This window comes from Hyaena hyaena, unplaced genomic scaffold, assembly GCF_003009895.1.
Source record: "Hyaena hyaena isolate Hyena2069 unplaced genomic scaffold, ASM300989v1 scaffold_486, whole genome shotgun sequence".
In the NCBI taxonomy this organism is placed as follows: Eukaryota; Metazoa; Chordata; class Mammalia; order Carnivora; family Hyaenidae; genus Hyaena; species Hyaena hyaena.
In genome coordinates, this window is record NW_024081116.1 from 169,335 (window position 1) to 186,079 (window position 16,745).

General features: G+C 36.1%; 1 pseudogene; it reads left to right on the forward strand.

Moving 5' to 3' along the window:
• The first annotated feature begins 6,533 nt into the window (after positions 1-6,533).
• LOC120246724 lies at positions 6,534-8,032 on the forward strand (annotated as a pseudogene).
• The last annotated feature ends 8,713 nt before the right edge of the window (positions 8,033-16,745 follow it).

A 16,745-nucleotide genomic window follows, 5' to 3' on the forward strand; every position in this document is an offset into this window, starting at 1 on the left:
CTAAGTCTTTATCTGAGGAATGTGAGAGTTACTTTTGAAAGTCTCTGTCGTAGCTTGCTATAAAAGTAATACTAAAGACAGGGTGGTTTATAGACAACAGAAACTTATTTTTCACATTTCATGAGACAAGGAGTCATGATCAAGGAGCCAGTATGGTCAAGGTCTAGTGAGTCCTCCGGGTTGCAGACTGCTATCCCCTGACTTTCCTATGTGCACTAATCCCATTCATGAGGGCTTCATCCTCATGACCTCATCTAATTCTAATTAGAAAAGGGTTTCTAAAAGATCTACTTCTGAATTCTATCACATGAAAGGTAGGGTTTCAACACATGATCTTCAAGGACACAATCATTCAGTTCATAATAGTTTCTATTCTATACATTAAAAACAATATAATGCCTGGGTGACTCAAGCGATTGAGCATGGAGCTCTTGATTTTGGCTCAAGTCATGATCCCAGGATTGTGGGATTGAGCCCTGCATTGAGCTCTGCACTGAGCATGGATTCTTTCTTTCTTCCTCTCTCCCTCTCTCTATTCCTCTGACCCTCTCCCCAACTTGCACACTCTCTCTATCTCTCAAAACAAAACATTAGAGGGAAATATTGATTTTAATTATAGCCTTTAATAAAATTAAATCTAGCAAATATATAATTAATATGATTCAAAAGTTAGAATTAGAGCATAAACTGATGCTTAGAGCACAAACTGAAAAACTATTTATTCATGTTTCCCTTAAAAACATAACATGCTTGTTGCTTGGGCTATGGAACTAAGATTGTATTTTCATATATTTTTGTTGTCTTAATATTTTTTGGAAACCAGAAAAAAAATTTGCAAGAATAGAGAAATATAATTTAATTATTAACATTCTTTTCTATGCATAGTGGTATATATTTATGTAATATTTCTCATTTGGACTATAAATAGCCATGAAAAATTCTTGCGTCAAATATGGAGCTGTACTTAATGCTTTCCAACCATGCTTTCTTCATTCTTAGTTATTTTCATATTTATGCAAATACAAATAATAAAATTGAATAAGATAATGATATACAACTTAGCATCCTGAAATACCATTTTTATCAAATTAGTAATTATTTCTAATTGCCTTATGGTTCTAGTGATATGTTTATATGAGAGAGCCCAGGAGATTCTTTCTGATCACCAGGCAGGCATCTCTGCTCTGACTGGGGCTCAACTTTATTTTATAAGTGTTTGGGGGAGGGCACAAAAGTGGCATTTGCCTTAGACAATGATTTCTGATGACAAACATCTTAGATATGTAAGAATTTCCCGGAAATCTAGAAGACTCCTACATAACCTTTATCAATAGTGATTGAGATGCTTATCCTATGGGGAAGAAGGTATCTTTAGACAAAGTTTTTAGCATAAAAAGGATGAAGTTACTTCTTTTAAGGTGGAAGTATCAAGAAAAACAGTCTTCCAGGAAACACCTTTGCTCCCATAAAGACAAAAGTATTTCCTCAATAGGTTCCTTCACAGGGAGTAATCAGCATATACAAGGCCAGAAGATTCTCCAAGCAGAAACAAATGGGTGGGGGTGGATATTTACCCTTAACTCTAAATTAGGCTCTTTGTCTCAGGGTCAGACTCAATTGTAACTCTATGTTCTTGGCCCCCTTTATTATGTAAGTCTTGGATCTGCAAGGCCTTGAAGAAAAGCCTTTTTACAATCATCCACAGAGCTTTCATCTAAAATCTCTTTTGTAAAGGCAAGAATATGCTTTCCCTTATGAGGTGTTTGTGTTTGGAATATCGGTCTGATATGGAATATTGTGAGGCCTGGTCAATACCAGCAGCCTTATTTCCAACATGAGCCAGTAGTAGCAGAAGGAGATACCAGTTTTCATTTCTCATGGCAGGAGCTGTGCAAACGCTACCATATCCTTGCTGTGACTGCCGTCCAGAGAGGCCGGTGCGGCTCCTGGCATTTATATATCTTAAGTAGAACTGTGATAATTTCCTCAAGAATAGAGCCAATATAAGCAGTTATTTATTTATTTTTATTAAGTAATTATTTATTTTTTAAGTGGGTTTCATGCCAACACAGGGCACAAAGTCATGACTCCAAGATCAAGATTTGCATGCTCTGCTGACCGAGGCAGCCAGACATCCTACAATACTGAGATTTAAAATCATATGGTCTTCATAAAAGTTATTTCTTGTTTTTAATGTTTTGCTGCTCCTTTTTTTTTAAGTTTATTTATTTATTCTGAGAGACAACACTTTTAGGGGAGGGCAGAGAGAAGGAGAGAGAGAATCCTAGGAGGACTTCGAGCTGTCAGCACAGAGCCAGACATGGGGATCGATCTCATGAACCAGGAGATCATGTCCTGAACAAAAACCAAGAGCTGAATTCTTTTTTTTTAAATTTTTAATGTTTATTTATTTTTGAGGACAGAGAGAGACAGAGCATGAGCAGGGGAGGGGCAGAGAGCAAGGGAGACACAGAATCTGAAGCAGGCTCCCGGCTCTGAGCTTCAGCACAAGCCCAATGCGGCACTTGAACTCACGAACTGTGAGATCGTGACCCGAGCTTAAGTTGGATGCCAATTGAGCTACTCAGGCACCCCTTCAAGAGTTGAATTCTTAACCGACTGAGCCACCAATGTGTCCCAATTATTTTTTATTGCAATGATATATTACTAATATTTCTGTCATACTTTCATATTTGCAAATTTTCTTAAATCAATCTTTTATATCATCTTCAGTATTATACCATTACTATTGGTCATTACTGCCTATGCTATGTGGGATAACTTATTTATGTAGTATCCATGACCTTGTTAGGTATTGGAAACTTCATACTCTAAAATTTAAAATATCCATAAATATACAGCCTATATTCATATTAAAATAATGTTACTTCTTCTCAGAAACCTTACACATATACATTTTATTTAACATGAATTAATACGTGTAATTTATTTGGCCAGGGCATTTAATGAATAGTTTTTACACACAAAAAACAAACTATGTTGACATGTAAAGAATAATTATGTGTTTTTTGTATTGACTAACCTTAATGCTTTGATTTCTTTTTTTAAAAATTTTTAACCTTTATTTATTTTTTAGAGACAGACAGAGCATGAGTGGCAGAGGGGCAGAGAGAGAGGGGAAAATAGAATCTGAAGCAGGCTCCAGGCTCTGAGCAGCAGTCCAGCCTGATGCAGGACTAGAACTACAAACTATGAGATTATGACCTGAGCCAAAGTCAAATGCTTAATGGACTGAGCCACCCAGGAGCCTCATTAGTGATTTAATTTCAATGTAAAAGTACTTTGCATCAGTCAAATGCCTTGCCTTCAGCTGTTCTTTCTTGCTTTCAGAGTATTCAATCCCCTTCTCTTATGTCCTCAGCAATACCTAAAGTGCTTCATTCGTAGTCAGTTTAAGCGATCCAGAATTTCCAATAGGACAATCTTCAAACAATTGAAATAAAACATACAGGATGTTTCATAGGCTTTCTACAAAATCAGCAATGACAAGAAAAGAATGGTGAGTACGATTTCCATGAACGTAATAGAACTTAAAGTGTTGATAAAAATCTATTCACCTGATTGCACTGAAAGATCTTTTATGTTAGGTTGAGAGGGGAAAAATATTGATTTTATTCATTGGCACTCACATAATTCACACCTATGAAGGGCTTTGACTCTTAACTTGATAGGGAACAAATTAGAATGTGATATATTAATAATAGGATGACAAGCCTCCCTTCTGCACATCTGCTATTGAAACTATTATCATCATTGAATGATATAACTCAACAAACATCAATATTTGGCTTTTCTAAATAAACGATCACATGTAATACTATTATTGCATATATTATTAATGGATGATGGTTATAGAAATTATCCATTCCTTTTTTTAAACTGGATGTTATTGAAGTAACTCAAAGATTGCCTCTGTAAATAGCCTTTAAAACTGCTGAGAAGGAAGGTGTGTTTACATTTAATTTCTTTACTTTCCACATTAGGATGGGCAAAGAATAGGCCGTTTGTCAAGTGCATGTTTAGGATCAAGGAAGACCTGAGAGAAATTATCTGATTCATTTGTTCATAAATTCATGCTCTGCTTGAGTTAATCTTCATGTTTTCAACTTTTCATCCTACTTTTCATATTCAGTGTTTTTTTTTCTGATCTGCTCAGTGTCCAAGGAGACCAAACTGAACAAACTGCATCATTTGATGCCACCATGTCTAGTGGTTTGCTGTTTGTTTTCCTGATGGAAAACATTAGCAAAAAATCTGCAGGCAGGAAAAACAGATCAGGGTATTCATTTCCTTATTTTGTTCCTATCTTTCCAAAGTTCTGAGAGTCCAGAATGTATGTCAGAGTTCCCATCGGTTCTTACCTCTTCCACAAATCAGATTCTCTCTCCCAAATCTGGGTTTGGGGAGAATTCCCCCTTTTCCTCTCACATATAGGGGTTGAAATGACTTTTGTGAGTTTAAACAAAGACAGAAAATACTAACTGAATTGACAGTTGGGTAATAAATAGATGCTGAAGGATTTTTGTTAAAAGTAAAGACAGTATATTTCCAAAGTATTATTTCAGATCCAGGAGAGAAAACAACACAACTCTATCATTCTAAATGAAGGAGAGAAAGCCAGTGTATTTTGATGAAAAGGATTCACTTACTGGTACCCATTTTGATTGTTTACGTGTTCACTTTAATTAATCAGTATCTGTACCATAATGATTAATAAGTAATGATTAGTATTAGCCCTTATTAGAACCACTAAATGCATTCTTCCTTCAGGATGCAATGATCTCATAGCACCCTAGTGACATCATCAAAGGCCCTGGGCAAAGTCAACACATAAGGTAGGCCCTATTCAAAGATTGGGATGAACAACATCTAGGGCTTATCTTAAGTGGTTTTTACCTCAGCTTGTTATCAGAACAGTCAATGGATGGACACCTGGGTGGTTCAGTCAGTTGAGTATTTGACTCTTGATTTCATTTCAGGTCATGATACCAGGGTGGTGGGATCCAGCCCCTGAGGCAGGCTCTGCACTGAGCATGGAGCCTGCTTAGGATTCTCTCTCTCTCCCTCTGTCCCTCCTGACTAGCTAGCTTGCTCTCTCTCCATCTCTCTCTCTCTCTTTCTCTAATAAAATTTTCAAAAAAGACAGTAGGGAATGTAAAGGATACAGAGTAGTAAGCTAAAATCAAACAAGTGAAAGTAACTCCCCCACGGTTAGTTCTTCATGGGAATGCACCACTGTTCGATTTTCAAAGCAGACTGAACAGTGAGGAAGCTGCCTGAATGCTGACCTCAGACAGAGCTAAGGAATTGCTGCCTTTCATTACATTAAGAAGGAAAGAGACCCTTCAAGTATTTAGGGATTAAATAGTCACATAAAAACCAATTATTTGATGAGATGCAAGCAATGTATTTTTATTTTGTGTTTTCTAAATCTCTAATTTTTTGTCCTTCATCTTGACTTGTTTTTCTCAGATGTATAGCTAAGTGATGACAGCAGCTCTAGTCAGGAGGAATTTAATGTTTTATCCATGAAGAGAGTCCAAATCTTTCTGTGGCTGCCTTGCCAAAGCATGAAACTGTTTTGCTCTTGCCATAAAGGTTTGGTGAGTGGTGGCAGGGTTTGGAATCAAACTTCACATCTTATCATATTAAGGTAATTTGGGGGGAATATAATGCACATTTTATATACCTCAAACATTTAAATTATGCAATATACCTTTTTTAGTATATTCATTGAGTTGTGAAATCATCACCACAATCGATTTTAGAACTTCTGTATCCACCAAAAGTCACTCCTCATTTCCTACGAAACCATCTTCAGAAACCCCAAATTTACTTTCTCTCTGAATGAATTTGCCCACTCTGGACATTTTAAGTGATTGGGATCTAGGACATGAGGTCTTTTATAAATAACTTCTTTTACATATGTAAATATGTAAAATTATAATTTTTATGTATTTCCTGATCAATTGACCCATTAGAAATACAACCAATACATTTTTATAATTATTACTTTATATGGCTTTATCTTAAATCAGATAGGAGAAAAATGTTACAAAAATACTTCTAACCTGATTTATTATTTACCTGTGCAGTTATCTTTACCACTGTTATTTATTCTATTGTGTAATTTTCAGTTACTGTTCAGTATCCTTTCATTTCAGCCTGAATGATGCCGGTTAGTATTTCCTGTGGTGAAAAGCTTCTAGAAACAATATATCTCAGGGTTTTAAAAATAGTTTTGATGGATACAGAGTTCTTACTTTAATTCTTTTTCTTTGAGGCCTTTGAATTATGATGCTACTATATAGCCTCCAGTATATCTGATGAGAAGTCAGCTGATAGTATTGTTGAGGATGCCTATATAAGTGGTATTTTGGAGCACACATTGACCTAAGTGTGATACAATTAAATTTGGCCTTAATGGTTTTGTTTTTTGTTTTTGCCTCATCAACTCTGGCTGCCTTGGCTGAGTGGTGGTGATTGCAGACATCAGTGTGGTCTACACTACCATGTCTGCCTGCCAGGCCAATGTGGCCACCACCACCACCCAAACCTACTTCACCAATGACTACAGGCACTTTAAGGAACTCAGCAGTGTTGCTTTCTCTGTGGCATGCAAGTGTGTGAAGAATTCCTGCATGCAGGATGACTCAGCAAAACTCATCAAGACCAATAAGTTACCTACCTAGGAGCCGCAGACACTAGAGTGTGTAATCAAGCTATTGTAACTTTTGAAACATGCAAATATCATGCACCATTATGACAAAAGAAGGGTTGCACGACTTCATATTTGACCTTGTTACTTGCAAGTAGCTATTTGAAGAGATTGCAACCAGAGGGTAGTATAGTAAAACTGGTTCTAGATACTGCATACATCAAATTCTGGAAAGAGTTGGCCACATCTACCAGCATGACATTGTCTACCAAGAACTAAAGACTGACAACCTGCTGATGGCAAGTAAATGCAAAGATGCCAATATAAAGCTGGCCTAGTCATTGAAGTGTGGAGAGAACAATAGAGTACACTTAACTGATGAGACCTCAGGTTATGTGTCCCCTAAGACATCTTTTCTCTTTGAGAAAAGATTCCTATGGAAAACCTGTGGCTATCTGAGCCTGTGGGATCTTCTTGTATATATTTCTATTGGGATAGTCTCCTTTCTTGGATGGAGATCAGCACAAGCTGTCAGATCAAAGCCACAGCCTTTGCTTTCCTATCATAAGTGTGGAAAACAGTGACTCCTGAAGCAAGAACTTGATTAACCAGAGCCTGACCATAAACCCCACAAAATGCATCATGCTTCACCAGGCTCTCAAGTACCGATGGGCCTGTCACAGATTACCCAGTGGTATCTACAATGCATCACCGAGAGACTGTGGAATGTTTGTGCAAGTTTAATGTCCTGAAAAAATGAGGGCCTTCATGCTCCTGACCATGCTTTCCTCCAGTAATTGTTCAGCTGCCAAAAGTGTGTTGAACAAGAAGTCAGAAGGTGTTGTAAAGGAACAGAAACCACCATGGTGTACAGTTCACAGATGGCATCAAGAGCTCCACAGAGAGCTGCTGCAACATCACCATGGAAGAGGAAGACCTCGAAGTGCACAAACAGGAGATCATTAAGATCATCAAACAATAGACTGAGGTTGTTAACAATGGGGCCCTTGATGACTACAGGAAGATTTATGATTCAAGTCTTACTTCTTTTGCGCTCCAGGCTCAGGGAAATCGCAGAGAGGGGATGGATTTCTACAGGTTTCACTTTGAGAGGCTTCTACCCCAGAACAAGAGGCCTGCTCACAGCACCATCGTGAACCTACACATCTACACGATTCGTGGATGCAGCTTGCATCCTCTATATCCACTTCACCTGGTCATCGAGGGCAGGGTCAGCCTCTCCCCAGCCAGCTGGAGACCCCAGTCTGGCAACGTTGAGATGGCAAGAGGGTCAGTGTCCTCTATCAGTGCACAGGGAGCTCAGTCACAGAGGCATTAGGAGATCCCAGCTAGCCAGAGGTCACTGAGCCTTTGCGGGCAGTAGTTCTGGAGGACATGAGTGACAGTGGAAATCTTATTCACTTAGGTTTAAAACAAATACAAAGCAGCGGCAGCCAAGACCCTCCCTTGCATGCAGCCCTCCCGTCTGTCTTCTAATCTATGTCTGCTCTATTGAGATGGTTTTACATGTAAGAAATAAAAAAAAGATTGTTAAAAAATGGACTTCATATGGTCGTTCTAATTTTCAATATTTGAGGAACCTTCATACTCTTTTCCACAGTGGCTGCACCAGTTTGCATTCCCACTAACAGTGCACAAGGTGGGAATCTTCACCAGCATGTGTTATCACCTGTCTTCTGATAATAGCCATTATGACAAATGTGCACTGATATCTCGCTCTGGTTTTGATGTGCATTTCCATGGTGATGAGTGATATTAAGCTTTTTTCATGTGCTTGTAGTCCGCCTGTATGTCTTCTTTGGAAAATGTCTATTCAGATCTTCTGCTCCATTTTTCATATTTAAATCAGATTGTGTAGGTTGTAGTTGTTGTTGTTAAGTTGTATGAGTTCTTTATGTATTTTTAATATCAACTTCTTATTAGACATGATTTACAAATATCTTCTCCCACACTGCATAGCATAGAGAATATAGCCAGTAATATTGTATTCATTTTGTATAGTGACAGATGATAACTACATTTGTTGTAATAATTATTTTATGATGTATACAAATGGCAAATCACTATGCTGTACACTTGAAACTAAACTGTATTCCAGTTATACCTCAATTTTTAAAAAAACAAAGAGAGAGAGAGAAAGAGAGAAAGAGAGTGAGGGAGAGAGAGGAACAGAGAGAATGACCAGACCAAAAAAAAAAATTCAGTTTTTAAGGCCATTTTGGGGGGCTTGGTTTGGCTCCAGGAAGATTCTTCTCATCTATATTTTTGCCGGTTCTCTCAGTTAAAATTCTAACTGGTTGAAGTTAATATTGTTGCTCTCACAGAGCCACCAGCCTCCTCTTAATTGCTTACTACCAAAATTTCCATGGTTTTCAACAATATCCTTATACTTAAACTTCTCCATGCTTTGTTCCAAATACGGTCTGTTTCCTTGGGGACAACTCTTTGTTCTTATTGTCTTCCTCTCCTGCTGTGTAAATCTTGTGCACTGTGGGCTGTGGAGTTGAGCTAGAGGTAGAGACAGTGGCCAAATTCAGAATGAAACATTTGCTTTACGAACAGCTCAGTGCAAGAGCAGTAGCTTGTGATGTTCTCACTATGCCCCCACTGGCATAAAATCCTCTAGCCTATGGCAATGTTAAAGAAAAATGTTAGGGCTCCTGTCCATCCTTCTTATGAGTTGAGGATAAATGGAAGAAGGGGGCCCCAGGTCTCGCCTTGTCTATTATCTGGAATAGAGCTCCCGCAACATAGAGCTGGGGAGAAAAAGAATTGCTGAAGTCTTGCATCTTCTGGAGAGACTAGTCCTAGGCTGTGCCCTGGAAGAACAGAGAGACTGGCAATAGTAGCCACACCTACCTGAGAAGGAATCCCATCCTACGAAGCTCGCTAGGTTTGGAGAGTATAGTGGCTCAAGTTCCCACTCATGATATGTTTGCCCACATTTAGCAGAATTTCTTTCTTCTTCGATTTGTTTATGTCCTTAGTACAATATTCAGGGGTTTTGAATGTTGTTGTTGTTGCTGTTGTTGTTGGTTTGTTTTTATAATTTTCACCAGTAAAAGCTATTTCTCTTAGGAAAGGGTGCTTTGCCATACCAGATGTCATTAAAGGCAAGTGTTTGGTTGTTTGTTTTTTTTTCCTTCAGAACAAACACACTAGCACAAGGAATATAATCCTCATTACTCCATTTGAATAGTTACGTATGAAATATATTTTGGGGGAAAGAACTACTGTTCTCTGCAATATTTCATGAAATTTGGGGTATATTAAATAATGAAATACATGTGAAATTACATAGCATTAGAGCAGGCAGATAAGTGGTTCTTGACAAATTATTTTTTCTGTTGTGTTTTTAATTTTTTAAAAATATTTTATTTATTTCTGAGAGAGAAACAGACAGCATCAGTGGAGGGTCAGAGACAGAAGGAGACATAGAATCTGAAGCAGGCTCCATGCTCTGAGCTAGATGTCAGCACAGAGCTGGATGTGCAGCTGGAACCCACGAACCGTGAGATCATGACCTGAGCCGAAGTCGAACACTTAACAGACTGAGCCGCACAGGCGCCCTGACAAATTATTCATTCTGAATTTATTGAGGGTCATTTTGTGATTATAATTAATCTGAAGTTGATCTTGCGTTCAACATAGACTTGAGGGTGCTGTTTACAGTTTTCTGTCCTGTCAAAAGAGAAGAAATGTTGGTTAGAAAATTTTCTGAAAATTATAGTATCTCATACTTAATTTGCAGAAGTGTGAAATACATTTAGTTATACATGCTTTTGAATCAATAATTATTTTATGCTAAGGTTCACATATGTAGGTTTTTCTTACATCTGTTATTTCTGCATGGAGAAATGCATCTAACTAGTACTTCTAATCCTTAGAAGTTCTTTGAGCCTTCAAAGAACTATGTAGGTGAAAGCAATAAACCCTTTAATATCACATGAGTGCCAGTCTCCTTCTCGGTTCACCCCTATCCTTGATTTAGTTTAATCAATTTTATCTTGCTCCTGACATCTAGGATTGCCTACAATTTTACTCTGTCTTTTAGATTTGTGCACTGATTAAAGTTTTTTTGCCTTACCCTTGGGACTTACTAAGTATGTAACTGAGATTTACCTTTTGGCTTTTCTCACTTTTACCTATTTATGAGATTTGATATTAATTCTGGCTTCTCTTCACCTGCCGGGAGAGGAAGTAAAATATTAAACTTATCACTTCATCAGCTCCATGAACCAAATACCACTTTACACATTTGCAAATTGTTTAAACCAAAACAAATTTTTAAAGAATATTTATTATTTTAATAAATTATTTAAAGCTGTTTGAATTAGACATAGAACTAAGAGTTTAACTGGACTGTGATTTTATCTTTAAAAGTGCTATAGGCATTATAGAGAGAAACTGTCTCAGAGATAGGGGAAAATGGGGTGGAGATCAAGAAAAAAGGGGAATAGAAGCCAGACCTTAAGGGATTCCAATAAAAGAAGAGAATCTTGAGTGAATGAATTAGTGAACATTTTGTAAGTGAAAATATTAGAATTAATAAAGCATGCCAGAGATTCTTAGTGATGAGAGGTGTTTTGGAAATCACAGCAAAAGATCATTTTTGAAAGACAAGTTGAATTCAGATTAGGGAAGATTTGAGATTTAAGAGCTAAAAGTGTCTCTCCTTTAGTAAGTAAATAACTCTTACTTTTGATATATTTAAATTCAAGTTCGTTAACATACAGTATAATCTTGGCTTTAGGAGTAGAACCCTATGATTCATTTCTTACATATGACAACCAGTGCCCTTCTTTTTAACCTATTTAACCTATCCCCCCACACACCCCTCCTACAGCAACCTTCAATTTTTTCTCTGTATTTAAGTATCTCTTACGTTTTGCCTAAACCACTCATGTTGCTATTGCTGTTGCTCTGTTCTGTTCTCAGGAGTAGAGGACGCTGATACATTAGTGAAATATCTCTGAATATTATGAATTATTGATAAGAAAAAAGACTTGGACAGAACCACAAGTGAGGGGCCAACATGGGGAGTAGCTGTGGGAATGGAAGGAAAGGAGTTAGTTGTGAGAAAATCATGAAGTCAGTACCAGCATGCCTTCAGAGGGGACAGAGAAGCATCAAGTGTATGCAGTGCTTTGGAAAACAAGGTAGGCAAAAAAGAAAGTTGTTGATCATGGGAGTTTTAGATCTATGCACACTATGCACAACAGGCAATATTCTGCAGTATAAAGGATCTGAAATCTAAAGTAATAAGCAGAGAATGTGGTATGTTATATCCAGAGATAATAAAACTTCATAGCCTCAAGTGTGAGCTGTGAAATTTCCTTTATAAAACATTAATTATATGAATGTGTCACATTAAGCAGTTCCTTGAAAGAATTCTTATGTTCCACTCAGAAAGCTGGATTGATTTTTTTCTACTCATGAACAGTGCAAATTTAGTTAAAATATTGCTTCTCAAGGATTTTACTTTCATGTGTAAGGGATTATTTAATATTGGCTATCAATTCAGGTAACAATTATTTCTAACGGGCAATCTGTTCTTAAGATATATGGAACCGATTAGAAAACCCCTGTAGGTTGAATATTTAATTATAAACAGTCTAATTAACTTAATTTCTCCTAATACTACAGTCTGAAATTTTGCAGAAGTCAGAAAGATACACTTTCCCATTCAAGACACATGATTTATCAAAATTGCTCAGTATGGAAAAAAATATTATAATTCCCCTTATTCTGGAAGTTTATACATTTGGCAAAATGTAATCATTCTTGTGATTGATGGCTTGAAATTTATTAATTTTCATTACTAGAACTAATTATGGCCATTTCTACTTACTATTTCCCTCATTAGAAAGCTCCAATGCACATCATCAGTCAGTTAATGACTCATTGCTCTCACTATCTCTTCTGCTCTGTTATATTAACATCACGAATGGTGAAGAGTTTAAGTATTTAGACATTTTGATTACTACTATTTGTAAGAGAAAAACAACCAAAAATGTAATAAGGTGTTCTGCATCACATCCAGGTTTTCTCAGGCCTGAGGCTTATGGTTTGGAGGAATTTTGTGAAGGGAATAAAGTTTTAAATTTATTTATCAACATATAAATAAAACTCAGGAACTTGAAAGGGTCTACAGGAGTGGGAGGTCATAAAAATGTGTGCATCATGATAAATCTGCTTGTAAGAAAGACAGTTGTCACTATGATATTTAAACAGTGAGAAAAAACCCTTTCAGTGAAGGAAAAGGTTTTCTAATGTGGCATACTAGGTAAAAGTAGAAGAACTAATGACCTCTGTTTTATTGTTCTTAATAAAACCTGTGGCTAGAAAGTGGTATATCTCTATTCTTTAAATTTTATATTACCAAGTTCTCTTACTGAATATCCACCAACAGTTAAAACTTCTTATCCTTAAAACGTTGAACATTATGTTGTAGCTAATAATACACCAATGGCATATCTGGAAGGAAGAGAATATCTATGACAAAAATAAAAGCAGATATCATCATTACAGGGGAACTATTTGCAATGCATACATTTGACAAAAGGCAAATATTAAAAACATATAAAGAATTCCTATAAAACAAGGGGAAAAAAAACATACCAGTGGAGAAATTAACAAACAATATGAACAGTTCACAAAGGTAACCAAAGTAGCTAAAAAATATTCAAATGATGCCAACTTTATTCATCATCAGAGAAAGACAATCTGTATCAGAATGTTCTATGCTTACACCATCACCAGAATAAGGAAAATGAAAAGATAGACAATACTAAGTTTGGGCTGGAATGTGGAATAACCACATCCACCATACTCTGCTATTGAGTGAGAAAATATACATCTACTTTGGAATACTCTTATTCTATCTACTAAAGCTCAATGAGTACCTACCCCATTATTCTGCAATTCCATTCCTTGTATACTCAACAGAAATACAAGTATCTTTTCTCCAAATTACATGTGCTAGAATGTCATAGCAGTGCTATCCATAAGGCAGCAAAACTCTAAAATTCTAATGTCTATCATCATTGGGAAGATAGATAAATTGTGGGTACTAGTAAAATCAAATACTATACATAGTAAAATAAATGAGGTAATGATCACTTTTGCAAATACCCTGGCATTATGACCATTTACAAACATAATTCCTCAGTATTCACATCAAGTGATTTTATTATAAATATCTACAAAGATTATATGAAATAATTTAGTTCCTTACCTTGAGTCAAAAAATAATAGTATGATAATAAGATTATACATTTAAATGTATTTCTTTTTTAGAGCGCTATAATAAAAATACTGTTTTTGTTTGCTCCTGATTAAATTCTAAATATCAGGGTATACTTCCAGACTGTATGAAGTAAAACACATTCATGCCCTTAACCTCTTACCTCTTAGAAAGAGTATTTTATAAATATCTTAGGGAAGACTTTCACCTCTTAATACTGAATCACAATTTATTGTTCTTGATAAACTAAGTTCGCCTTCAGAAGGGAGAAGTTAATGCTTTGTAAACTGTAAAATACAAATAAACGAACAGGATAACATAAAGCATTATGGCTCTACATGAACTTTAACTGGGTTCAAGAGACTTCAATAAAATAAGTATTTGCAAATACACTTTTCAGTGTTGGGTTTGCAATCTCAAAAGCTTCTTAGGCAAAATCTGAACCTGGCCCCTGTACTCAGAGGGCAGGGACAGACAGAAGAAAGAGGTAGGCCACTTCAGATTGGTAAGTGGCAGGTTTAATAAGGAAAGGAATTTACAAAGACTTGCCTTTGTAACTTACAAAGAAATTCTCAAGGTTTGCCTTTGTGGCCGCAAGATGAATATATCTCAACATCCACCCACCAGAATATTTTTTTAATGTTTTATTTATTTCTGAGAGAGAGAGAGAGAGAGAGAGAGAGAGAGAAAGCGTGATCAGGGGAGGGTTAGAGAGAGAGGGAGATACAGAATCTGAAACAGGCTCCAGGCTCTGAGCTAGCTGTCACTACAGAGCCTGACATGGGGCTCGAACCCACAAACTGTGAGATCATGACCTGAGCCGAAGTCGGACGCTTAACTGACTGAACCACCCACGTGCCCCTGCATCCACCCACCAGAATATTAAAGTTTATATAGAGGCCTTAATGGGGCTCAGTCACAAATTCAGTCAAAATGATCTCAACAACACCTTACTCTCTGAAGGCTCAGTCCTTGAAAATGGCTGCACTGTGGAAACCGTGAGCAGAGTGTTCCAAGGACTGGGGAGGGTGTCAGAATCTAGGTCACCAATCAATGGTTACATATTCTCAACTACATCCTTCAACAATTTAGTGTAAAAACGTTTTATTCGGTATGCTTTTCCAAAGAACAAATGCTCTTTACAAAAAAATAAATATTTATAGAAATCTCATAGATTTATTGAGAATAAATAATCCACATGATTAATATTTGCAGGACAATTATGAAAATCTTCATCCTTTATATTACTTCTGACTATACTTATTTAAAATAATATTTCTAAGGGTAATACTTACAATATAATTTTTAAAATGGTTTAATTTGCACATAAATGGATTTACAAATTTTTAGGAATGAATAAAAATCTAATTCACCAAATTAAAATCTTATATTTTAAAAAAATGTAGTCTAAGTATCATGTAAATATGACCATGATAAACCCATTGTTTCCTATTCCATTTGATTTACTGAATTAGATATACCAATTATTATTTTATAATGTATTGTCATTCAGAAAACACATTCACAGGGATTATCACATCTCTGTGGAATATTCTGTTTCTTTTAATAATGATTACAGAACTGAGATTGAAATAGGTTAAAAGATTTTTCATAGTAAAGAAGTGACATTAGGACTATAACAACATTTCAGAATCTATGTATTAAAAATCAGAGAACAATACTATTTAGGGCGCGTTAACAACAGTAACAAAAGGAATCGGAATAAGAATGGCTGAACTCAAGTTCTAGATCCATCTTCATATAAACCATATAGCATACTATACTTCTTTATATCTTGGCTTCTTCATCCGCAGAATAAGGGAACAGTGTCTCTCAAATGGTGTTGTTTTGATGATTCATAAGGATAGAACATTACTATGATTATACTTTACATATATTTATACTAATCCTTGACACTGCTTTATGTAAAGTCAGTATTAGCATTCCTAGAAGGAAATTTAAAATAAGAAAGCATAATTAATTTGGCCAAGGTGGTACAGTTAAATTATTAACCCCATTACATTCAAATACAGTATTCACTATATTATACTTCTCTCAACTAACTTAAATTATCATATCAAAACTGGCATGTTATAGTTACCTAATAAATATGTTTCTTTGTCTTTTTGATATTTTTTCCATATAAGAGTCATTTATCTTCATATAGAAAATTGTTTATACATTAATTTTTTTAATGTTTATTTATATCTGGAGAGATACAGAGTGTGAGTGGGAAGAGGCAGAGAGGGACACATAGAATCCAAAGCAGGCTCCAGGCTCTGAGCTGTCAGCACAGAGCCCAACATGGGGCTCAAACTCACAAACGGTGAGATCATGACCTGAGCCGAAGTCAGATGCCCAAACAACAGAGCCACTCAGGCACCTCTGTTTATGTTATTTTTTAAAGTGGTATTTACAGGTACAGAGAGTAGGTAAGATTTAAGTAAGTACCTGGCAAGGCCTCATGCCTCCCAGAAATTTCCCTATATCTTTTTCCCAATGTACTTCATTCTTTTTTTGTTAGTGAAGGTTTTATTTTCTTAAGGGAGATTTTTAAGATATTTTCTGTTCCCTGAGAGCAATATCTTAGAAAGTGACACTGGATAGATAACTACCTGTGTTAATACAATAGAGATTATAGATTTTTGAAATGAAGAGCTATATAATTAGAAATCTGAAGTCCAGAGAATGGAGAATTATTCACTGAAAGAATAGGGCAGTCCTCACCATTAGGATAAAGTCACTCTATTGTTATATAATTTAGATACATATTTGAAATTATAAAGACTGTTGTCTTAT